Source organism: Rhyacophila brunnea, unplaced genomic scaffold (assembly GCF_057557595.1).
Source record: "Rhyacophila brunnea isolate RB1 unplaced genomic scaffold, BYU_Rbru_1.0 scaffold_12, whole genome shotgun sequence".
Lineage (NCBI taxonomy): Eukaryota > Metazoa > Arthropoda > Insecta > Trichoptera > Rhyacophilidae > Rhyacophila > Rhyacophila brunnea.
The window spans coordinates 16,477,933-16,505,028 of NW_028232774.1; the positions used below are offsets into that span (position 1 = coordinate 16,477,933).

Consider the following 27,096-nt stretch of genomic DNA (forward strand, 5'->3'; position numbering starts at 1 on the left):
ATCAGATTCTCTCTAGCCTAGTTTAAGACATTGAGAATTGATAAAAATAAAAGAGAAATTTTGATATACATATTAGAGAGGAATAATTTGTGAAGAACCTTTGTAACTATATAAATAGGATTTTACAATTGAATGCAACTCAAATTATTTTTTAAATTTAGAATTCTACCCCAGACTAAGCGAATTATGTTTCAAGTATATAAGAAAAGCAGCTGTCAAAAGTCTTAATAAACAAATTTAATACGAAATAATTACAAGATAAAAATAACTTTTCATATCCCACGTTTTTAAATTTTCTATTGAATCATGTAAACTTGAAATTTCTATGTATTGATAATTTAGGACAAATAAGGCAATTGTAAACAAATCATTTTTTTGCTATTTTGTAACAACCAAACAAATATAGAATACTGAAATGTTATTTGATTTCCATAGTAACTCACGTATATATTATTAATTTAGTTACTAAGACCACCCCCCTTAGCAACCAATAATAGTGGATTGGATTACGGATTTCTTCCGAAATAACTTTTCATACAAAACAGAATTAACTGAAAATGAATTCAATTCTACTTAAAGAAGGCTAAAAGTATTAAAAAAATGCATTGGCATCGTGTTCTGATATATTCTAAAAGTTTAAAATGTCTAGCTAATCGGGAAGTTAAACAAGGTTAAAAATCGATTGCAGGATTTGTACTGGATAAGCAACCACATGACAAAAAGAATACGAGCTAAGAAAATCGTGGTAAAAAATGAAGACCTAAATATTTGAGATGGCGTGACTTCATTTATATTATATGTATGCTACCACTAAGGGTGTTCAAACTGGTGAACCAGATTACAAGACAGAAAAGTATGGAGGCTCTCAAGATCCACAAAGGATTATGGAGTCAATGATGAATGATCTTATTTGTATCGCAGTAGGATATTAACGAATGAAAACATTATCGTATGCGACAACAACAAACAAAATTAATTAACTAAAACGTAATGAAGTCATATTTGCCTGATTTATAAAATATATTAAATGGTTATTTTACGTTTTTATACCTAATCGATTAGTTAATCATAATCAAAAGCTTGTGTTTTTGTGACAATATAATCTCATACAGTTAAACACCGAAAAGAACACAATATATTGTATATTATGGCATAATAGTTTACAAACTTACCTGTGACATTGAGATTAAAAAAAATGTAGCTACCTAGATAGTATACAAAGTGTCCAGAAAAAACAAAATATTTGAAAATAATACACATATTGATTATTATAGGTACTTTAGATTTATTATCAGGGAACAACCAAATAAAAATATTTTTACAGCTTAGAAGGTTTTCTATTTGAAACTTAGTTAATATTACGAGCCATTTGTATTGGCTAGCTGGTTTGTTGCGAAAACCTGTTTTCGTGGGCAGACTGCTTTTTGTGAAAAAGGTATGTATTAAAAAGATCGAAAGACTTCAGTGACGTCAGTCGTTTGACACTATGACGACCTTTGATTAACTATTAAAACTCACCCTTATAATTATAACAAGTACTGTACCTAATTAAATTATTTAAAAATAATACAATATATTATATTGCGATGTGATTCCAATCTCATTTTTAATTGGTAATTTATTATACTCTTTTTAAATTATATATTATTTTCTGTCAATCAAATTTGGATATTTAGGTTCAATGTGAATGACATTAAAAAACTTACTATTTAAAATAAATATGTTTCAGTAAATTTGACCATATTAATTACAGTTATCTATCGAAAAATTATATGAGTAGAATTTGCCTACTTACGATAAGTTTATGTTATAATATCTATAATGCTGATATTCGAAAACTATTTAAAAAAAAGTTTTTCTTAAAAATAGATGCATTAAATATGTATTTATAATATTAGTATATAATATTAGTAAGTATTTGTATTAATAAACAATATATAACATAATATATACATTTATGAACCTACTATAATACATTGCTTCAAAATTACAAGACATGGTCGTTAATATTGACGGAATTTTAAAAACTCGAGCACATAGTTTGAAATTTAAGCGTAGGTATCTCTAATTATATAAGAAATTAAAAAAAATGTTCCAGATTTTCCATAATTTTAGTTTATCAATGCATCCATAGTCCGATGCGTAGAGCGCTGGCATTTCATCTGGGGATTCTAGGTTTGATTTGCAGTGAAGTCACAATATATTTACGTGATTTTCTCATTCTAAAAGCCTGGATGTGTGTGATTTTTTCACTTCTATTACTACCTACACTAATGTTATTAGGCCTCATGACCTGTTGTTGAGCTAAGAAAAAAAAGACCTACTTTCATTATTAATATGATTGATCCAGATTCTAGGTTATATTTTATAAATACTGTTTGTACTTAATAGGATATTATTAAGTATATCCCAAAAACTTTATTGTGCACCTACATAACTATTTATAAATAATACAAAACGTATTTATTTTCAAAATTTGTGCAAAGTTATTCATTTGAAATGGTTCTTGCATTTTAAGTCATTCGCCAAGGATGAACATAAAAATAAAATTTGCTTTTCCTATATTTTTTTCACTGAAGTCTCAAAAACTACTATGCAATTTTATTCAAAAGCATTTAGTTATAAATACAAGTAAACTTTAGTGGTCAGAAAGACTCTGCGGCGGGGTCCAATGAGTAAAAATGGTCGAGATGCGAGCTTCAAGGCTAAACGGGTAGGTACTTATGACACGTTGCCACACATTTGCAATTATAATTCTGCAAAAACCACTTTGATTAGCTTGGTTTATTACAGTTGGTAAACTTGCAGCAATTTTTGAAAGGCAAACATTTAATGTCAAACCAATCAGAATTAGCAATGTCATTACGTATAATTATTGTCCGTAGGTATCTGATAAAAACGGAAATCGTTATCTAACATTGTTCTATATTTAAAAAAATATCTTTCATACTTTTAATGATCAAAAATTTGTCTAGAAATGTTAAAAGTGGTTACTTAGATATCATTTCAATATAACAAAATTCTTCTTTAACAATTATAACAAACTAAGCATAATATAATATTAATACTTTCGACTGAAGGTACTTGATTGAATTTGAATTTAAATTCTAATGTATTTAAGTTGTGTACTATTTATGTTAGTATTTTTTTGCAACCTGGGTTTTACCTTTCGGCATCTTCAGGCACTTACTCTCTAAAGTGTAAATACACACTGACAACGAATATAATTAAGTCTAACTTATATAACAAATAAATATCATAAAATAGGTAAAAACTTTATCACACACCTATTAAGTCAACAAATTATGAATAGTTGAAGTTTTTGTAAAAAACCCCTATCACTAATAATAGAATCAATAGAGTTTACATCCTCAAATCCTAATAATAAATCATTAAATAATAATCAATATAAACGAAATTCAAGAGGTCTAAAAAAGTCAATACTAGGGATTTAATGAAGTTAACTAATGAGATATATATTTACATTTTGGTGTGCACATAGTGCCTGAAGATGCCGAAAAGTGAAACTCGGGTCGCAAAAACGACTCAAATTGAATAGTACAAAACTTAAATTCATTAAAATTTAAGCATAATATATTATTAAGTATATTTTATTCTCTTGGCATTTTCGCGTAAATAATACAATATCCTTCAGCTAATCTAATATTTTACAAATCCATATGCATAAGCCAATATCACACATTCTACTAATTAGACATCGTAATATATTTTCCATGATCTTTTGGTGTGAAAAACAGGCTTTAGCTACTACCGGTTTGCTGAATCATCACCACAGTAATTAGCGTTGTCAAATGGCATTATAAAATATAATAATTACCATATATTATTCACTCTCTGTTTATAAATAACCGGATCTTTGAACTTTCTTTGTGATATATACATAATCCAGAGGCGCATCCTTATAAGTAATGTGTGCGGCAGAGTGACCGCACACAAGTGTATTCTTCGAAGTTGTCTATCTGTACCAGTCGTCCATTGATTTAGTTAGTAGTTTTTATCTAAAAGTATGTATACAAATCGACTGCTTAATCTGCAAACCAGCTAACTGCACTTTTGATTTAAAATGAAATTTTGATGGCATTTTGTTATAAAATATACTGTTTTCTTTGCTCACACAAAATTTCAAACTCCTAAACCTATAATTAAATGTGTTATCGTTCTTCACACAAAACAGCCAACTGCAGGTGCCAAATTTACAATATCAAAAATGGAACATGCCCGCTCGTTATATATTTTTTCTATATATAAAAGGGAAGCTAAAATAGTGTATTAATTCATAGTGTAGCTTATTTGTAAAAATAATAATTACAAGAGTATTTTTGAAATTGTTAAATTCCGCTCGATAGTTAATTTATTAAGTTTTTTCTCCTTCCTGAACAATTTGCGTAAATAGAGTTAGCCGGTTTGCAGATTAAGCCATCGAAATAGTATTTTGTTTTCAAGACAAAATTTTCCCTTTATTCTAATTACGCTGAAACCTATTCGTTTTTATGTAATTTGCTATATTATGGTTATTTTGGTGTTATTAATTTTGTGAAACAATATTAGGCATTATGTGACATTTCTTAAAAAAATACTGTTTGGTGAGGAAATAAATATTTTAGAAGAATTTCACGGAAAAAAAGTGATTTATATATTATTATAAAAAGAAAGTGATGGAACATATCACTGATAAATAAAATATTAGTAGACTATTTCTAACTTAGAGCGGTATATTTTTTTCCACTTATACAGCTGTACTCCCAGCAGTGGTCCTGGCATAACTTAATTTAAATAATATATTATATTTTATTGTTAAAGACACATAAAATAGGTATACCATTAGATATTTAACTTAAATTATTCTTGATAATATTTTGACAAAATAATATCAAAGCATTTTTATTTGTTACGAGTACCTATATTTTTTCTCATACTTAATCATAAATGGTCTCAAATTACGACCAAAGCTGAAGAAAAGATTGGGGCAGACTCACCTGTAATCAGTCACGCAACAGTGATCAAGCGTTAGGGTTGGAAATAAAGGGAGTCATTACCGAGACAGGTGGGTAACGAAAGAAGTTCTTTGTCTTCAAGGTTCAACTTTAGTAATTCTACTCTTTTGTAAATTATGTTACCTGAATTATTTATGGGACTCGTAATATTAAAGTGAGCTTTGTTGAATCACTCATTTGACTAACACCAATTGTTTATAAATAATATTATATAAGATTGCGATCGATAATAATATAATGTAATTTTATTATTTAAAAAAAGTTCATAATTTAAATAAAAATTTAAATCAAATTAAAATAAATATTATTCAAATTAAAGTTTTTTCTAAAAATATAAATTTATACATTTTTATAAATAAGATAACTTTTCATAATAAAACATACCTACATATTTTATAATATGCTGACTAAAGGTGTCCAAAGGCTATTCAAATATCATTAGACATTGACAATTTATTTTAAAAAATAAGCAAATTCAATGATTTTGAGTAAGGCTTTAAAAATTAAACAATGTCAGTAATTTTTAAAAAAAAATGTCTTTTTTTTAAAGGTACATTGAAGGAATGCAGCGCCTTTGCTGATGAAATAAAAAATATTATTTAATATTATGCAAATCAAAATATAAGGAATTCCAAGTATGCGCAATTCATCAAATTTCTATTATACACAAGTCATAATATTCGCCACGAGTGATGAAATGTGCAGTAAAGATGACAATAAAAATATAGTATTGGGTTTTAAATTAATTTGTTTTGTATTGATATTTTATTATTGTGATAAAGAAATTTTCATATGAGAAAATCAATTCTTAGGATTATAATACACATCTACTATTATGTTTCATATAGTTGGCATAAATCATAAATGTACATAATATACTAGTTCAGAATTTAAATCAACACCATATTTTAATAAGGAAACACCTCAAAATTTCAAGGTTTTAGTTAATAATGCTATTCGATGTAGAAAAGTCTTCTCTTTATAATTCAGCCAAAAAAAAGAGTCATAAACTTCTTCATTGTGTTATAAAATCAAATAACCTTTTCTGACACTAATTATTAGTTCAATTATAAACTGTTTTATTAAACTGTCAAATTTTATGGTGCATTGCTGAATTCCGCTAAACTAAATTTAAAAAAAAAACATACATTTTCCTCAAAATTAAGGCTTTAAAATTAAAATGAAAATTTATGTAAAATTTCAAATGCCATAATCTTGGAACACGGTTTTTTGAGTTGTTTCTTTTATAAAATATGATATCGAAATCTAGGTATGTATCTATGCAATTTATTTTCATTGTCGTTTTATATGTTTGTCGTGTATTTATAGCATTTCATCAATGTGTATACATGTAATAATTTTATCCAGTACACTGATTTTCTTGGAATTTAAACTGCGTACATCGTAATTACGGGCAATAACATAGGATATAAGCTACAATTCGAACATTCCATCATATATACATTATAATCACAAGTCGAATGTGTACCGCTAAATTTATTCGATAACCTGGAAGTAAGAAGATGTTTAACTGGTTTTTGATTACGTCGTAATATTTAAGGTATGTAGAAACCTTCAGGCAGTATAGAATTTTTAATGATATTGCATTTGACATAATAAAAGCCAGTCTATTACTCTGTCTAGCGTACAAAGTGATTTTTGATGGTATCATTCATAAAATGTGTATGAAAGTGTACGAGCGACATCAAATTCTACCGAGAATTAAAGGTTAATTTAGTGTATGAGTAATACGGCTATTACAAATAGTTACTATTAACGGAAATAAGAAACTCCTAAAAGAGTGATAAGATGTTTAATAAATAGTAATAGCTCACTAAGTGAATCGATATGTTATTAAAGACGCAATAATGTAGGCTATAAACTCATTACAAAATAATCATTAAACCGTAGTTTTATGTATTAATATATTATTTTTAATGACAGATTGGTATTTTAAAATAATAAAATTGCATAATAAGTGTGTTGTGTAAATAAAACGATGGAAAATGAAAAATAATTAAAGGCATTTTATATAATCTGAAATACATTAGAAACATATCTCAATGTCTCAATGATGAAGAGCACACTGGTCAGAACTCGATAAATGCCGGTTTGAGTCTCGATTGGTATCCATATGTTTTCAAAACTATTTTTTATGTATGCTTCAAAATATTATGTATTCGATAACTAATAATATATTATTAAATCTCAAAAAAAAATCTAACACAAAAATGTTAAGTCAAATTTTATTAAAGGTGACTATTTTTTTTTTTGGCAATTTTGAGTCGAATTATTAATGTATTACAATTTACTAAGTTTTTAATACAAAGTCGCCAAGGATTATAATAAATTATGTGGTTTCAAGTCCTCTTCAGTTTTAGTTAGTATGTCTCTGAGGTTCTTTAAAATAATGAATGAAATTATTTAAGTAATCATAAATGAACCTGTTAAGTCATATTTAATAAATATGAATTTGTATTCATTCATTTGGATATTATTCAATTGTCATATAATAATATTTAGCGTAAAATGTGGTTTGAAAGAAATACAGTGATACTATAAAATGAAGTGTTAATTATAACAGATTCTCCATTTATAAATTGTACTAGAAAATGTATTTTAAAGTCTATATTTTATAAATTATGTAATACGTCTCATATAAGAGATGTTCGTATTTCTATAATACTTTGAAACCATTATCATAAGACTATTTTTTGTATTTATAAAGCATCAATCAAATCAATAGCTATGATGAGAACAATTGAATGTGCAGAATTCAATCAATCACTAGTCAGTAAAACGTATGACAGTGAAAAATTAGCTATGTTTCTTACAAGTGCTATTTTATTCTAAAATTCTTCAATCTATTAATTGATTAACAGTTATTAGTAAATAATTATTTTGTTAATAATGTGGTGTAATGCATCAGCCGTTTATTGCGACCAGAATATCGTGACCGCTTTGCTACCAATTCCACCGGTATTCACAGTTAGGTGAACATATAATTCCAACGCTTCGAATTTAAATAAATTAAACTGCACACAGCGCAGGTGTATGAAGATCTGTGTATATCAACGCACGCGGCATGTTTAGCGTCCAGTTTATCCCGTACTAAACATGTAGATTCTTTCTGAGGTTTCCAAATAGATTTCTATGCATACCGATAAACTTCTTGATTTTTAGGTGTTCATTGAAATGCAGATTTTATGCATTCATAATAATATATACTTACTTTTATATAATATGTACATATATAATTTAGAAAAACACTTTCTGAGAGAGTATATTATAACCAATAGAAAAAATCTTTTTTGAAAAAAGTAAGCCACCCCGGCCGGGAATCGAACCCTGCATCTCCACGGGTTTACGCCCTATTCCGTCGCATTTAACCTATATGCTACGGTGTGACATACTAATTGCGACAAATTTTAACTATTGGTCACTTTTAATACCTACTCATCAGCGCTCTTCCAAATCAAGCTACTTTGGCAATCGATTTTTGTTTCTTAAATCAAAGTAGGTAACTATTTACTATTACTTTGATTACTAATCGACGTCGTGGAATATTTTTTAGATGTAACTACTTGCACTTACTAATAATTTATAATTAACTATTTCTTTAATTCAATGAAAAATTCACAAGATTTAAGAATATAATCATTCTGATTATTGAACATATATAATTTAGAAAAAACCCGTGGAGATGCAGGGTTCGATTCCCGGCCGGGGTGGCTTACTTTTTTCAAAAAAGATTTTTTCTATTGGTTATAATATTATACTCTCTCAGATAGTGTTATCCTAAATTATATATGTTCAATAATCAGAATGATATATTCTTAAATCTTGTGAATTATTCATTGAATAAAAGAAATATTAAATTTTATATATGTGTATGTGTACATATTATATACATTTGATTTATATTATTTTTAACTCTACAACAGGCCATATGGCGCAATTAATGGTTTAATTAGTATAGTATAACAGTGTACAAAATGAGCTACTAAAATTGTAGCAATCACATAAACACTCAGGCTTTGAGAACATTGGGATGAGATATACACCACGAGTAGGGAATCCAATCCCGAGCCAAAATTCTGATCCCGGGATTTCGGGATTACAATTTGAAAATCCTGGGATCCCGGGACTGGTCCCGGGATTGTCATTTTTTTCCATTGTTAATATAAAATTTTTATATTTACAAATAACATTGATAAAATCGATCAAAAATAAATCTAGTATAATTTATACTATTTAAGACTTTTATTGTTAATATTGTATACGTTCAATCTTGGAAATACACAAGTTTAATGGAGTAAATAATATTGTGATATAAATAATAATGTGAATTTAATATGAGATTGCTGTTTCTGATAGTAAAGACATAATGAATGGATTAGCGAGATTTAAAATAGTAAAGCATATTATAATCATGGCGTACTTATGGCCTTTCCGCATCATAAATCTAATTAGACAGCCAAATATGAAACTGCCGTAAAACGTATGATATCATAGTAGAATTACTTTGTTAAAAGTGCTAAGCATTGTTTTTTTCCCAATCTTTCTCATTTATAATAATTCATGTGAACAAAATAAAATGAATCGGCAACCTACACATGGATATAAATCAAACTTCATTCAAACTCAGTTTATTTCTAACGAAGTTATTTTTTATTAAAAGTATTTTTTCTGTTTTATTTTCGCTCTTATTTTATTTTCCATAAAAATTGATAAAAAAATCAATCCCAAAATCCCGGGATTATGTTTATCAATCCCGGGATTCATAGGTATCGAAAATAGCTCGGGATCCCTAACCACGAGGGAACAGATACTAATATTTATAATTTTGAAACACATCTGAAATATGTATACTAGAAAAAAATCTTGAATAAAAATATGACACCGATAGGACTCAATTCTGCATCTATCAGATTCTGTGCTATATTAACAAATTAACAATAGTAACTTGCTGTCGCTAAGTGGGACGAAACTTCAGGCATAATGTTAGCATGACACACGACTTGTCAATGATTCTACTGACAAATATAATTATTAATCACATAAAGAAATTTGTAAAGCCTTCAGGCCTTTTAGAGGTAGTAAACTTCAGGTTGTAATGCAGATAAATAATTAATAATCTTAAAGCTAAAAATACGTTATTAACGATAGTGTACTTCTATGAACCCTACAAAATTGTCTTTTCCGGGTGTCAGGTATCTTAAACAACTATGACCAAATACTCCTTCCTGTAGAAGGCATAAACCAAAACATTGACATCGTATATGGTCAGGTGGTTCAATAAATATATTAATTATAATTATTATTAAGTACTTATTTTATTATTTCATACAAGATACTTGAGTAAATAATTTGTTTCTCGGATTTTTATATTGTATTTTAAAATAAATAATAAACGATTGTAAAACAGAATAATTTATTTAAAAAAATAATTAGATATATTTTAAACATAGACCCATTACAAATACGTCATCGTTAGATATAATGAATTTAATTCACGGACTGCGACAATTTCGACTTTTAATATTATGAGGTTATGGTATTTAATCAATTTCTGAATTCATCAATGCATTTACATATAGGTGCTTATCAGCAAAGCAAGCATTATGAATATATTAGTCAAGGCTTAAATCCAACGTAATAAAAATTCTATATAGGTGTCCATGTTTAGAGCACCTTTAAATTTTAATTAAGTATATTGTTACAGCATTAGCATCTTTTTTTTACCGAATTTCAGTTTCTGTGTACACGTAACAGTTTAAATTGAAGCATCTATAAATTTAAAAAAAAAAAATTATACAATAATTTATTAAAGTATCCAAAACATGTTGCCAAGTAAATATATTGCATAATAACAGTGGATTTATTTCCTGATATACATATATATTAGAGATTTGCTTATTAGTTTGATCAGCATTATAAATTTAATATGGTTTTAACTTTTTGTCCTATATAGAAAAACAAATTACCAGGTACCAGGTAGTTAAATAAGTATGATGATTTATAAAAATATACATATATATTTAGTATCGCAGGATTGAATTTGAAAATCATGGAATATACCAGTGGCGAAGAGTTCATACTTAATGATTATTTAAAGCCTACCTTCCTAAGAAAAATATTTTTTAATTACACATTGACATAATTAAATAATAACTTGATTATTTTATATTCTATAAAAATAATTTAATTTGCCAATGACATATATCATATATGTAGGAATGTATTATAAATATATACAGCAAGATAAAAAAAAATATGTCTGTCTTTAACTATTGTATTGGATTATTCAGCGAGGAATGCTGATTTTTTTGTATGGACTTTACCTCAAGTGACCTCAGCCCATCTACGGCAATGTGTGCAATACGGTAGGCTCCAAAGGCGAAACCAAATACGTTCGCGCATAATATAATTGTCTATGAGTATTGCTTTATCCAAAATAATCAATAAGATAATTCAAAAAAATGTATTTTTTGATGTTTGTAAATGTTTAAGAAAATGCATACCTTATTTAATCTCATCGCTTAATTTTATATCGTCAGTGAGCTATAGAAATTTCATCGAATTAGTATGTCGTTGTCACCTTCAGTAGTATTATTTTCTTATTTCCCGTAAGTATACCTGACAAGTGTGCTCGTTTTTTTTGATCTCCACAGTCTACTTCTTTCCAAAGGTCACCCTTCGCTACTGGAATATACACATAATATGTATTTTTCTTTAACTTTACGCAACAGATTCTCAGTTTATCTTCATTAATATTACTTATATACGTTAAAAAAGCTTGCTTAAATAAAATCATTATACTCACAACAGTCATTACTAACAATATAAACGTCTGAAATATGAAAGATTTTTTAAAAAGGTATTCTTGATAGATTGTATTTGAAATGTAGATGCAGGTGGTATGTATATGTACTATTTGTAAATAAATAAGTACATTATATAATTTTATTGATTGAACATCCCCGGATCGTCTTTTCACCTGGCGTCATCAAAAATTACACACCTATATTTTTTTCAAGAACTAAAAAACTGACCGGTGTCAGGTGGTGTTTGAGGGGTCTGCTCACATTTGTTTTTTCTACCTCCATTGTTTTTGTAATAGGTACGTAATTTATTTATTTGCTAGCTTAACACTATTACGTGATCACAAATTCCAATCAACAAAAACAATGCAATCATGATACAGTCATCGACAATAACTTTAATTATTTTTTGTTTATTTATTTTTTATAACACGAACATACTTTAGCTGGCATTAGGAATGTCAAAAAGTATTGATTCTATTTTAATAATACATTAAGGCGATACTTCAGTGAAACGGCAAATAATTTTTAACTATAGGTGCGACGAAATTTTGGACTCGCTGGCACTCGGAGACCGAACGTCGAGGTGTGAATATGTCAATTTGTTTCGTGATGGCGACGGGGGTATTAATTCTTAAATCGTGTAAAGATGACTAAAAAAGATACCCATTTACTTTAAAATGAAAACATGTCAATGAATATATTATTATTGTTACTAATAGAACATACGTTAAAGTGCCCACCACCACCCGTCATATATGCACAGCCGTGGATATGCACGGCCGCTTTCTATGACGTTTTAATAAACAGAACATTAAATGGACGCATTTTGGATTTATATGACAAATTATATTTCGTTGGGCATGCGTCATTTGCACCCGCGACCCGCAATCCGCGCATCGCCTAGCCACGATCTTTTTAGACCATGCCTCAACTGAGGTATAGCCTTAATACTTCGATACGGTCACGATAATTTTTTCGAAACCGATATTTTTCATATTTTACCTATAATGCTTCTTCTTCTTCAGCCATATCTGCCCATTAGTTGGAATATATGGACACCACGCGGTGCCTCTAATAATTTCTGTCGCTAACTAGTCTTATTGCATCATTCCAAATTATACCAGCATCACGTAGCTTCCTGTATACACTCTATGGATAGTATTTAGCAGCATTCCAAAACGCCGGAATCCAGTTGACTTGAAGAACAGGCAAGTTAGGTTGAGGTTCTCTTCTGACATTTGCAGCACGTGGCCAAGCCAGGTCCAGCGTCACCTCTTCACTCTCAGCGTGATGAGAGTCTGCTTGATGCGTTCTCTTATCTCTTCATTACTCCTGAAGTCATACAATCCAACTGCACACCCAGTATCCGTCGCAAAAATCTGTTCTCGATGCTCAGTATAAAGTTGCTCTCAGAATGCAAGCGTCGAATAGGTGGCATTTGGACTCACGGTTGTACTCGGTCAAAACCAAATACCGATAATACCAGTATCGAAAATAAATTTTGATACGATACATATCTATCTACTTAGTACTATTCATTTATATCTTACAATACACTTAATGTTATCTAGATTGAGCGATTCTTTTCAAACTGCGATATGTACCTACAAGGATATTAAATTTATCATGCAAGTACTTATTTTAGTTATATGGCTAGGCTATGTACATATGATGGACGAGTCATATATAATAAACAAACTGAAATTTGGGAAACCGGAAAGCAAATGATGACCTGGTCGACTACGTACAATATTGAAAGATAGTGTCGAGTTCCATTTCTTGGTCATACAAAACTTGAGAGAACATACAAGTTTTTGGTTTTAATGAATTGGGAACCCAAGTTCTTAACTACGTTTTCTCTTATATTATATAAAATTATTGAATTGTTTTTTTTTCGTTTATTTAAAGATTATGTTAAAACAATCTAATAATTTTATATAATATAATATAAAATTTAGTTTAAAACTTCTTATTTTACTAAAATCAAAAACACTGTACTTTTACATTATCAGGGCAGTATACACCTAGAATGAGGTAGACACTAGACGAGCACGGGACTGACAGGATTGTATTACCAGGATTTTTTTTTTTAATTTCAAATGTTTCCTTATACCTATTTTATATATGATTATTGATTCATACTCATACATTCACCTAGGTCTCTATATTGGACATATTATTTACTATTAATTGCTAAATTTGTAACATATTGTGATGGACTTAAAAACTTTTTATAACAAAAAAGTATGTTATAAAATGTAGTCAAATACACGTGTACATTTAAATATTTAAACCATAAATATTCTTTAAAAAAATTAGACCTACCTTAACCTTTACTATTATACCAAAGTAAATAATAAGGCGCTATGTTTATAGTCCAAACGTACTTCATTCTTATTATGGATAAGTAAACCGGTAGCCATATTAAATAGGATATTTGTGACAAAATATAGTCAAAGAGGTAAGTAGGTTAAATAACTGGACTCGACACGACAATTAAACAATTTTAAAATTAATAACTGACACTTTGCTATATTTACAGTAAACAATGGTAAATAAAAGATTTATCTAAACTCTAAAACCAATAAGACATTGAAACACATAAAAAGTTTTGTTGATACATCGTACATTTAATATAACTAATTATTGTTTATAGTTAATCATTAAAAGTTTATTATAGTCAGTACATACTAGGGAATCCAATCCCGAGCCAAAATTCTGATCCCGGGATTTTGGGACTACAATTTGACAATCCCGAGATCCCGGAATTGGTATTTTTTTCCATTGTTAATATAAATTTTTTATATTTACAAATAAAATTGGTAAAAAATAAATATAGTATAATTTACACTATTTCAGACTTATTGTATACGTTCAATCTTGGAAATACATAAGTTTAATGGAGTAATTAATATTGTAATATAAATAATAATGTGCATTTAATATAAGTTTGCTGTTTCTGATAGTAAAAACTTAATGAATGGGTTAGCGAGATTTTAAATAGTAAAGGAAATCATGGTGTACTTGTGGCCTTTCTGCTTCATAAATCTAATTGGTCAGCCAAATATGAAACTGCCGTAAAACGTATGAGATTATGGTGGAATTACTTTGTTAATAGTGCTAAGCATTGTTTTTTTCCAATATTTCTTATTTTTATTAATGTATGTGAAAAAATAAAATGAATTGGCAACTTACACATGGGTATAAATCAAACTTCATTCAAACTCAGTTTATTTCTAATGTATTTATATTTGTTATTAAAAGTATTTTTTACTGTTATATTTTCGTTTTTATTTTATTTTCCCTAAAAAATGATAAAAAAATCAATCTCATAAGTTTTGGGAATATGTTTATCAATTCCGGGATTCATAGGTATCGAAAATAACTCTGGATCCCGGGATCCCGGCATTGGAATCCCTAGTACATACATACACAAAACAATTTGTTTCCACTTTCTAAGTTACGAAACGGAAGTATCAAATCGATTATCAACATAATAATCTTAATGACCGTAGTTGAGTACCTAATTTTATAACAGTTTTATTGTTTTCAAATCGGTATGACATTAGATTTGTGTCATGTTCGATGTCATCGCACTACTCAGTAATATAATTTCTCTTCGCGGCTAATGTAAGGTGACATGGTTAATTTCGAATTTTATTCAATTGCAAATAACGAGCCATTTGACATCAACTATGTTTTATTAATCAAACTTTGTATTTTTATAATACGTAATTTATTATAATATTTAAAATGAATAGTTAAACTGAATATTAAAATAAGTTAAATTGTGATTAATATCTGTATGGTTACGTCTTGTTCTTTGCACAAAATAAATCTTCTTCTCCGTCACTTAGCTGGAGCATAATATGTGCACCACATTGTGTGCCTCCAAGAATCCTTGTCGCTAGTCAGTTTTTTTGCGTCGTTCTAGTTATACTAGCATCCCATAGCTCCGTCGTATACACTATATAGATAGTATTTAGCGATATATCATGTCGCCGGTATCTGGTTGGTAAGCCAGGTTGAGGTTCTTTTCTGGCATTCGTAGCACGTGGCCGAGCCAGGTCCAACGTCGCCTCTTCAGTATTATTGCTAGAACGCAGTAGTCGGGCGGGTGGCAGCGCGGCAGCGGCGTACGCAACTCAAACCTATAACCGTGTGTGAAATGGTCATAGACAGTGTCTTTTGTTTGGGCATATTACACACGGTTATACGTTTGAGGTGTACACGCCGCTGCCGCGTTTTTATCTCTTCGTCACACCCAATGTTCAAACATCTATTCTCCAAGCTCAGTATACGGTTGCTCTGAATTTAATTTGAAACAGCATTAGAAATAATATGCTTATTCATGACAGAATATGACGTCTTGAACTTGAATCCATCAAAATCCAGATGACTATTTTACCAAATAAGCCACCAGTATTATTCAGTCTTGGATAATCAAATCTTTAATAAGAAACATGACAAATTATATGAACGCCACATTAAGGGGGGACATGCTCGTCATAGGTCAAAATTGAGTTTTTTTTGTATTTTTAAACCATGATCCTGGACATTCCTTAAACGTTGTAGATAATCTATTTATATAATTTTGAAGCCTTATTATACTTTATATTTATTTTAAATATTTGATGACTGCATAAAGTATTTTTATTACATAAAATAGTATTCTTTTAAACCTCTCGCTCTAATGTTTTAGAATATAGTCATATTTCGGTACATGAATGTGCAGTGGTGTTAAGATTTTTAATATTTATTAATTTTTAAACGCATTTATAAAACCATTAGTATAATTAATGACGAGAGAATTTTAGTAAAATATTTACGATAAAAAATTATATTGATAATCTCTGTGATCCCAAATTTTACAAGAATTAGGCATTTTATTATTCAAAAGATCGGCAAGATTAACACATTTGAAGATAATTCTACAGATACTAATCATAAGCTATGTCTTTGACCATTCAAGTGTGTTAAACATCCTACGAACATTGATTGCTTTATAATAATTATTGACCTAAGAATAAGGTAGTGTTTTTTTGAAATACGCCATTTCTTTTGTCATCCCCCAGTGGTTAAGCTACAACATACGGCCGTAGCCGTAAATTGACAAACTATAATTGAAGTAGGAAGTAAAATTATGTTAACGCGCGTGTTTGAACATTGAACAACAGTCATCAAATGTTTAAAATAACCATAAAGGATAATAAGGCTTCAAAATTATATAAATAGATTATCTACAACGTTTAAGGAGTGTCCAGGATCATGGTTTGAAAATTCAATAAAAACTCAATTTTGACCTACGACGAGCATGATCATCATCATCAGCCGGGGTCAATCCACTGCTGGATGAAGGCCTCCCCAAGCTTTCTCCAACTCTCTCGGTCCTGTGTCGTTCGCTGCCACGTATTTCCGCCTAACTTTAATAATATATTGTTAATGCCGAGCCAGATTAGAGTTGCCAGATCCGAGATTAGCACTTGGGATTCACGACATTATAAGCAGACACCTTGCTAGCTGCCAATCGCCTATCGTGAACGCGTATAATATAAAAGAATATTATTAGGTTTAAATATCATTTTAAAATGCATATTATTATAGCAGTTTGGACTATTGAAGATAAGTTTTATTACGCATCGTAAAAATGAATTGACATCACCTAAGTTGTATACCAATACACTTTATCATCTGTAATTGTTATAGTAAGTGTTTGAAAGTAATTAATGTAGGAGAAACTTAGCAGTTACGATGATTGGAAATCAGAAAAATGCTATTAGGAAGTATTTATTGACTCTGCGGTCACTTTATTAAACAAACACTAAAATAGAAAGGGGCATAAACCTTTTGCCTCGGGAATAAATTTAAAATGCAATGTGAAATTTTATAAGTTGTCTATTTGCTCCTAGTAATGAGATGAGCAATCAAACTGTCTACCTTTTGCTCATTTACAGGTAATCAAACCACATTGTGTAGATTGAAAGTCACAGTAAATGCATTTTTATTGTATTTCTATTGCATGCAATTGTATCAATATGAGATAAGTCTTTTGTTGTTTGAAATCACTGATTTTGTAACTATTCAATTCATATAATATTATATTCTTGATTATTTATGTAGAATAATTATTCAACCACAGTTAAAATTATTATGTATGAGTTTTGGTTTAAGATTTATAATAACCTTTATTTGGTTATGTATTTTATCTGACGTTTGTGGGAAAAAAATTAAAACTCTACCACTGTCAGTACCGATGATCCATTATCCACTATAATAACATAAAAAATTAGGAGTAGGTGTTAGTTATTTAATAAACTATCCTTTTTATTCAACGAATAATTCACAACATTTAAGAATCAAAACTTTTGGTACAGTTCGGTTATGAGGAATACAGCGGCAAACACATTTTAAAAATAGCCGATATACTGGATTATTTGTTAATTTAACCTAACCTAACCTAACCTAACCCAACCTAACCTCACCCAAACTAACAAATAGGCCAGTATATCGGGTATTTTCAAAATGTGTTTTCCGCTGTATTCCTCATAACCGAACTGTATCAAACTTTTTTATTGAATATACCTACATAATTAAGAAATACCTCAGACACATGCCAATGTGTTTTAACTAAAACCATTTGGTAAAGCACATTGGTCGGAGTCCAATAAATGTAGATTTGACTCCTGTCCGGCGCCATATTTTTTCAAGATTTTTTTACAATAATGTGTTTTTAAATTAAACAAGGCTACTTCTTGTTAATTATTGTTTGAATAAAAAAGTAGTTTAATTAAATTATTTAAAGTGAAAGAAGGTTAAAGATAAATTTTAGAAATATTGGTGGCTTCGGCTACGAATTTTGAGTGCCTACATTGATTCATACTCAAAATAAAGCCGGCAGTTAAATATTAAACATGAATATAAATTAATTTTGTCGTTATTAGGTAAGGCGCAGAATCTGATGGATGCAGGTTTGAGACCTATCGGTGTCATATTTTTATTCAAGATTTTTCTAATACACATATTTCTCATGTGTGTTCAAAATTATAAATATTAGTTATTTGTTTTCTCGTGGTATATATCTAATCTATCATTGGTGATGACAAAGATTTAAGAGGGAAATATAAGAGTCAACTGAATTGTTTCATATGTCGATATATTCTACTCATATGGTGTATGTAATCTAAGAGGCCATTCATGGACTGAAACCGTATGCGATTTAGATCCGTGTGCCATACAAAACTTATGATTTTTGTTCATGAAAATATATTTTCACAAAATTTGTAAGTGTAACTGTGTGGTATAAACGGATACGATCAGATACTTATAATATACTTTGTGAAAATATATTTCCATGAACAGAAAAGATAAGATTAGTATGGTACGCTGTTCGAAACCGCATACGGTTTCAGTCCATGGATGGCCTATAAATTGAGTTTGTATGTTCATTTACCCAGTAGACTCTTCACCATTCTCTTCTAACTTCTTACTTTATTTTATATTATGTTTCTTTCGCTACTTTCATAACATGTTCTTGTATTTTATAGCTTAATATCAGGTTGTGGACATATTGTATTCATAATCTTTCTTTAATGACGACAATGTGTTTAAAATAAATACATTTAAATTTCATCCGACGATAGAGTAACTACGAGTATAACTATATAATATTATAAATATTGTAAACTATCAGTTTAGTTTTTATAATTATTATTAAAATCATTTTACAATTAATATTGTTACAACAAGGATGTGCTGTACATATTAATATATTATTATAGTATTTTTATGTATGCTACTAAAGCTCACATATGCATAATAATACTAAACATGAACCATTGATAAAAAGAAATGAAACACTACGTGTAGGTACCTCAACGTTGCATAGAAAAATACGTGTTAGGCATAACGTGGAAAGACCAAAAAATAAGCCAATGGAATAGGATGCAGATAGAAGTCTTAATATAATGATGACATTGCAATTAGCTGTGAGTATACAGCCACTGAAAAAATCAAGATATAAAGTGATACCCAAGAGGAAATAGAAGGCCATATGGAAGACGCCCTAAAATGAGCTGGATCGACGAACTCATTAGGTATGGTGGACGTACATTCTTTAGTAGGTACATAACAATAAAGATAATATTGTAATTCATGAAGAATGAACCTAATAAGATGACATAATTTATAAAATTATAAATAATAATAAATACTTACTGAAATATACTGAATTATGGCGCCAAAATCGCCTAAATTTTGACTTAGATACAACTTCAATGGCTGCAGATCACTACATACTAACAAACCATTACCTAATTGTATGAATACTGCGTTATACCAATAGTTCAATTAAATGAATGGCCCCGATTGTCTTAAAAGATGTAAAAAAAAATGCGAAGTGTCAACTTATGCAAAATTAGATACCTACATAAAATCTTATTCTTTACGGTAAATAATTAATGGTTTTGAACTTCTTAAAAACTAATATGTACCTAATAAAAAACACGAAGAGTGGAATACATTTTATTTAATACGACAATCAAGAAAATATATAATATTTTAATGACCAAACGACATTATTTTATCGATGCTGAGTTATGTTAAATATTGAAATATAGCAAAATATATTCAAATTTTATAAGTCGTCATTATGAGACTTCCTAACGGATATTTCAATCCACGATATAAAAATAACTTAAGGAAGTTCAAAACCGGAAGGTGGCCATTTGTAGAAGCAAAATGATTAGAATTTGAAATAAGTTGAAAGTCGGCTTGGTTGGTGAACGATTCAAAAGAAGAAATATTCATAATTTGAAAACTCTACTAAGAAATACTTAACCACTAGAAAAAGGATTCGCGCCCATGTACTTTGACCACTAAGCTATACGTATCCTCTCTAATTGCGACGAAGTTAACTAGTAATTTTTACAATACTGTGAAGCGCTTTCTAAATTGCGTTACTTTTGGCAAACGGCTTTTATATTCAAAATCAAAGTATTGATATTATCTCAATTACTAACCGGTATCAGGATCTCTCTAAATTTTAGTTATAACGTACTTGAACTTGCTAATAATTTAATAAACTATTTTTTTATACAACGAATAATTCATAAGATTTACATAAGTTAATAGGTACCTATCTGTCTTACATTCTTAATTCATTGAATAGAAAAATAGTTTATTGCATGTATATGTATTGAAATGTGAATCCATGTCAGTATTTTAATTATGTATTACATATAACTAATTTAAAATATTCACAAATACGTTTATTAAAAGAAATCATGTAGATAGGTAGCTAATTTATTTTCTTTTAATCAAAACACTGTCAAAGAAAACTTTCAATTAAAGCGATGTGTTAGTTTGATTTTAATTTATTTTCCATCAGAGCATTTCTAATGCATAATGGCATAGTGGGATATATTTCAGTATATAAAAATAACTTGTACCGGATATGTCAAATAATTAATGCACTTAGCCATGACGTGAGCAAAAAATATCCTATTGGCCGACATTTAGTAATCAAATAAAACGCGCTATATTGTGTTACTTGGTGATTATTGTAATAGAATTAATAACGCAAGATACTTATATTATATGCAACATTATATTCTAAATTTTCTTTAAGTAAATAATATTATGTTCATATTTCCGTGTTCACTTGCTAAAGCGTGAATATTATCGTACGTCTAGTGTGAATTACAAAAGGAGAGCTGTGAAAGTTATATTACTGTTAACAAGCTTGTAGAATATAAGACTTATTATTAAGTAATTATCACGAGATGTTTGCGGCTCATTTATTTTGACGTCCTGTTACGTAAACGAAACAACTTTTTGTTCCAAGAACACATTATTTTAATTATTATTAAATATATATAATGATTAATTAATATGTTCTTTTGCATTCAAGACAAAATATAGCTTTCTTTATTTAAAATATTTGTTTCAAGTTATGGTAGCTTGGTATTTAGTGTCGTTGTCATTAAATCATATAATATATACGATATATTAAGATGTATAATAATACTTTGTTTGTTGTACCATTATTAATGTTTATTAGACCATTTAAAACTAAATGTTATGTAGGTATGGCAATTAGGTAGTAATATTACTTAGTAATGGTTCTACAATCCGATAGATCTTGGCCTTTATACTTTTCTACTAAAAATTTTTGTTAGATATTCACTAGTTACTAGTAACTAGACTAACAATTAGTATACCAACATACCCTGAAAAAATAACATGTGAATTTGTTAGAAAAAGGATTCAACACTGTTTATTATTATGATAGTGTCCTCAGACGTGGTTGCTACTAGTCCATATTAGGGGTTTAATATTATATTTGAATAACCTGTCTCTTAATATAATTTACTTCATTATTGACTAAAATTACTCAACTATCTCTTTCCACTATTACCAACTGCTTGAATAATATATCTCTTTAAAAAATACCTATTATCGACTGAGGGTACTTGAAGGAATTTGAATTTAAATTCTAATTGAGCATACTGAATGTATTAATGGTGAATATTTGTTGTGTTTACGGTGGGTTTTTACAAGCGCTTCAAGTATTCAAATTTTCTTTTTGTGTTTAATCCTTCACTTGGTTAATAAACTTTTTATATTATTTTGTTGTATGAGCGAGAATTGAGAAAGATGCTGAAGGGAAACCTGGATTGACGACGATTGAAAACGACTTAAATGGAATAATACAAACATTTTCTTACTGTTATTTTGTTTTATTCTTTCACTGTTTACTTATTCATTAATTTTCCATGTAATTCTCTATTTAATATTTTAATTAACTCGTACCTAACTTTCTTTTATGGTGTTAGATGTCAATTCTTGAAGGAAATGCATTGTATTCATTTAGTAAACATAATATCGGGGGTATACTGACAGAAAGCATTAAGTCAATAAAGCAAGTTCTGAGGTAATCGCAAAAAGGACTTTAATTTTTTTTTCAAAGCGTTCTCCTACGTAGATTTTTTTTATGATTTAAAAACATTTTTTCTACATTATAAAGACTAACCTTTATGGCAAACACAATATACGACATGTTACAAGTCCTGTATTTTGTATACGCAGAACGCATTAGGTCATTATCATGCTTTCTATAAGAATAAAAAAATAACAATATGATTTAATAATGTTTCTATTTTCTCACCATTATATCCTATGCTTTTGTGCGTTTTACCAGGACGTAGAGCGTAAAATTGTATACATTTTGGCATTTAAAACAGAAAAACAGCAAAAACTGAGTTAATGCGTTCTGTCAGTATAACCGCGATATTATGTATTACTAGTTTGTTTTACTTATTTTAATATTTGCCACAATAGTCAAGAAGTAGTGAAAATTTTGACAATGCCCCTTAGAATGGACAAGATTAGTCCTAATTAATTTTAAAGTAAGTGAAAGTAGTACAAAATATTGTGTTTTATTTTAATTAAAAAATGTTGAGAATAAATTATTGGTTTTATCCATAGTGACTATCAAGCCCTTTTTAGACGTTATCGTCCACTGTTTGTTAATCGGTTTAATAGAAACGTTATAATTCGTAAACACTAATTTTAAACAATGCCCAATTATGTTGTAGTTTTCGCGTAGATTTTTTTTATAATAATCATAATGATGAGGTAGCTTTTTATATAACAAACAAGTCTGAGTTGCATAGAAAACTCCCACACAAATTAAAATAATGAAATTGCAAATAATAAACCACATTAGGTACATATTTAATAATGTAGTGAAGAAAAAATACTGCAAGCCATTCGTTTAACCGTTAGCATAAGAAATAAAAACGGTTAAAATAATTATTTATATAATATTATAAATCTATATGCAATTATTATGGTAGTTGTAAGATGATAATAAACATCTTAATTGCTTGCTAATAATGTGCTATTTTGGGTAGGCGTTCCTTATACATTATATATTAAATTTGGTTGTTGAATTAAATAGATTGTAATAATAAAATTGTAAGTGTTACAAGATATCTGCATATCTATGAAGGTAATTGAATTCTTTTTTCAGCTGGTTTTGTCCTTGTCACTTCTACACGCATTATATTGTGTAGTATATTATTTAATGATAAATTATTGGTATACGCCTAGGTCACATATTTCAGTAGTTATAAATGAACATATACCAAAATAATATAGTTATTTGATTGAATGATATAATAAATGTTAAAATTGCTTGGTTTAAAAATATTTATTGATCAATTATCGATTCCTATTTTAAATTTGGGATACATCATTAATCATAATATTTATATATTTGATATGATGTTAAGGTTAATACAGCGACAACCAAAATCCAGATATATAAAATCCTAACAAACATTTAGAGGCATTTGAATAGTTCTACTATTTATATTTTAACTGTAAATGATAGTACAATAATTGAGTGTGTTAAAATTAAAAGAACTACCCTCTATCACTTACACATATGTGATATGCGCATATGAGATATGCGCATAATCAGTTTTGAGAGATTTTTAGCTGAGTATATGAACAGAGTAGGTATACTGAGATACTTTGACAATTGATTAAATTAAAAATAATATTGTTATTAGTCTGATTTAAACATTTCAGAGAGTGACTGTTGTGTATTTCAAAAACTTAGGGAAACTCTTTCGCGTTTAACATAAGTACCCAATAATTATAAATTTCAGTAGTTAGTTAATACGTCTATGATAGCCGAGCAATAATGTATGAGATTATAATGTTGGGGGTTCCATATTCAAATCACGGGTCTGGAAAATTCACATATTATTTTTGAATGTATGTTTGGACCCACAGCATGGTTCTAATACGTCGAGCAAATAGCTGACATCCATTTATTAAAAAAAATGTTAATACTACCTCAAATATGAAGGTCCATAAATGACCCTCTGGTAAAAGAAAACTACATACCTAAACTAAGGTAACAGATTTTTTAATCTTACTTAAATGTCACTAAGTACATATTACACCCTCGGTGGCCGCGCGGCTTAAGCGTTGGACTATCACGCCGTGGGTCGCAGGTTCGAATCATGAGTCTAGCAAGTACACATATTGTTTTTCAATTTGTGTCTGTCAGGGTATGGACCTAATAGGTTGAGCAAGTGGCTGACATCCATTTCTCGTAAAAAACTAAATCTGTTAATACAAACCTCTACTTTGTGGAGGCCCATATGATCCTATTAGGATCGGACATGGTCGAAAGAAGTACATACTAATAATTTTACTATAATCATCCTAACATTCTTAAATGTGTTGTATTAGTAATTTGAATAAAACATAATTTATAAGTATAAGTATAAAAATCCAAGTGTTACATTATTTTATGATTAGTAAAATATAAATCTACAGTTGATGTATATTTTTATAATAAGATATGTCGTAACAAAAGTAATGTTATAACAGATTTTCATATATTTTACTAAGGTTATTCTACGTTGTATTATAGGAGTTATAATTACCTTATATCGTGCACTTTTAATCCAATTTGTAATCCGTTTTGCTTTGATTTCAATCAGAAACCAGTCACAGGTGAAAAGAAATCCAATAGAAAAAAATTCGTTTCACATATACACGGTACTAATATATTTCACTCGGCACGTTGCAGATTTTCTATATAGTACATCATCGAACTGTTATTAATATTGTACATATAGATATAAATTTTCACTCAGTTTTCCCACTTGTGGCGTGACCTTGAGGCTCTTAAAGAATTCAGTTTATTTACTAACTGTTAATAACAATTTGAAAATATTAAAAATGCAAAGCTACGAAGCTGACCTTAAAATACCTGTTTTTCTCCGTGAGTTGTCATTAAAAGTAAAGAAATTCTAGTTTTTGTTAAGCCATATTATCCCCTGATCACTTGTGAATACGATCCATTTTCGTATAAACTTATCGCGAGCGGCCGTTTAGAAATTCAAATTCGCGCCGAAGGAATTTGATACCTATCAACAGGTGTGTTAAGGCTGAGAATTCAGTGGCAGGTTTTCGATCCGACCGGGTATAACCATTCGCGTTGGCAGTTGAACGTGTACTGACGTCGCAAGTTTCTTTCCACCTCGAGTTTGTATTTGGCTCTCAAAAGAAAAAGTGTTCTCAACTTAAATTGTTTTAAACGAAAGGTTCATTTGTCTACCGGCATTATTTATTTGAATGTGTTTTTTTTCCTATAAGCAACTGAGGTTATTCAAGAAGATGCTCAATAATCCGCGTAATCTATGACCGTAATAATAGTCTGTGGTATATCGGCTTATTACACAACAGAGAGTTAATTTATTGAAATGTCCAATAATATTGATGTTATAGACTCTAGAGAAGACGTATCTACTTAATGAGCATTATATTATAATATAAAATAATATAGATAACATATAAATAGTAAAACCAATAATCTTACATATTATAATCAAAGATTTTATAGCTATCTCCATTCTAAATCACTACCAGTGTATCAATATTGGAAAAAACAAAAATAAAAAGAAACTATTTTTCCTTTGAGACTATTTTTCTCCATGGAAAAGACATCAACGATTGGTCATTTTTAAACCGATGCAAGCAAAATAATAAAAAAAATATTAATTATATACTCATACACGTGTGAGATATTATTCTAATAATATAATAATTACATATTTTTTCTATCCAGGACCGGTTTTTTCTGTGATTCCCCACCAGGGTTCTGCAAACTTCCACGAAAATTCTCAAAGCAAAAATTCAACATACTTACATTATAATATTATGATAATTGGTGTGTATCCATTTTTACAAAACCATACGCTTACGGTATGCGGATGACATTAACTTGTGGCTTAAAAAAGATGTCATTGAGGAACGCGTAATATTAATACCATAGGTCAATACTAATTCCAATATCGTCACTGTTCTGGCAGAAGACACTAATTCGAAAAAATGACATATTGAGTTAGTTATACCAAAATGTTCCTTATTTCAAACTTTACCGTCTAGAAACCTTCTTAATAAATAAACGATTTTTATTTTAAAGTCATCCTTTTTACGATTACTTAATAAACTCAAATGATGGACCATTTCAAACATTTTAACAACTTCAAAGTCAAATTACTCAAAACTTAGTATTCTCCAGTTAGTGTGTTCTGCCAGAACAGAGACGATATGAGAAATTAAAATGAGAATAAAGTGCAAAACGTGCTATAGGTTCTGGTCTATATACTATATAGGTATCTTAAATCCTCCAGATTATCAAGGAATATGATACATATTTTTACATGGTG

At 29.0% G+C, this 27,096-nt stretch overlaps 1 protein-coding gene across 5 annotated transcripts in view; it reads right to left on the minus strand.

The window, feature by feature from the left end:
* LOC147077831 (uncharacterized) overlaps positions 1 to 25,882 on the minus strand; it is a 201,683-nt gene extending 175,801 nt beyond the window's left edge. For 2 of the 5 annotated variants that reach the window (XM_085960863.1, XM_085960864.1), the window contains exon 1: positions 25,792 to 25,882. The gene's annotated coding sequence lies outside the window, so the exon portion shown is untranslated. Of the gene's footprint in view, positions 1 to 25,305; positions 25,549 to 25,634 lie in introns of all 5 variants that reach the window. The other 3 variants (XM_085960861.1, XM_085960862.1, XM_085960860.1) reach the window with 2 other exon arrangements.
* Positions 25,883 to 27,096: the final 1,214 nt, after the last annotated feature.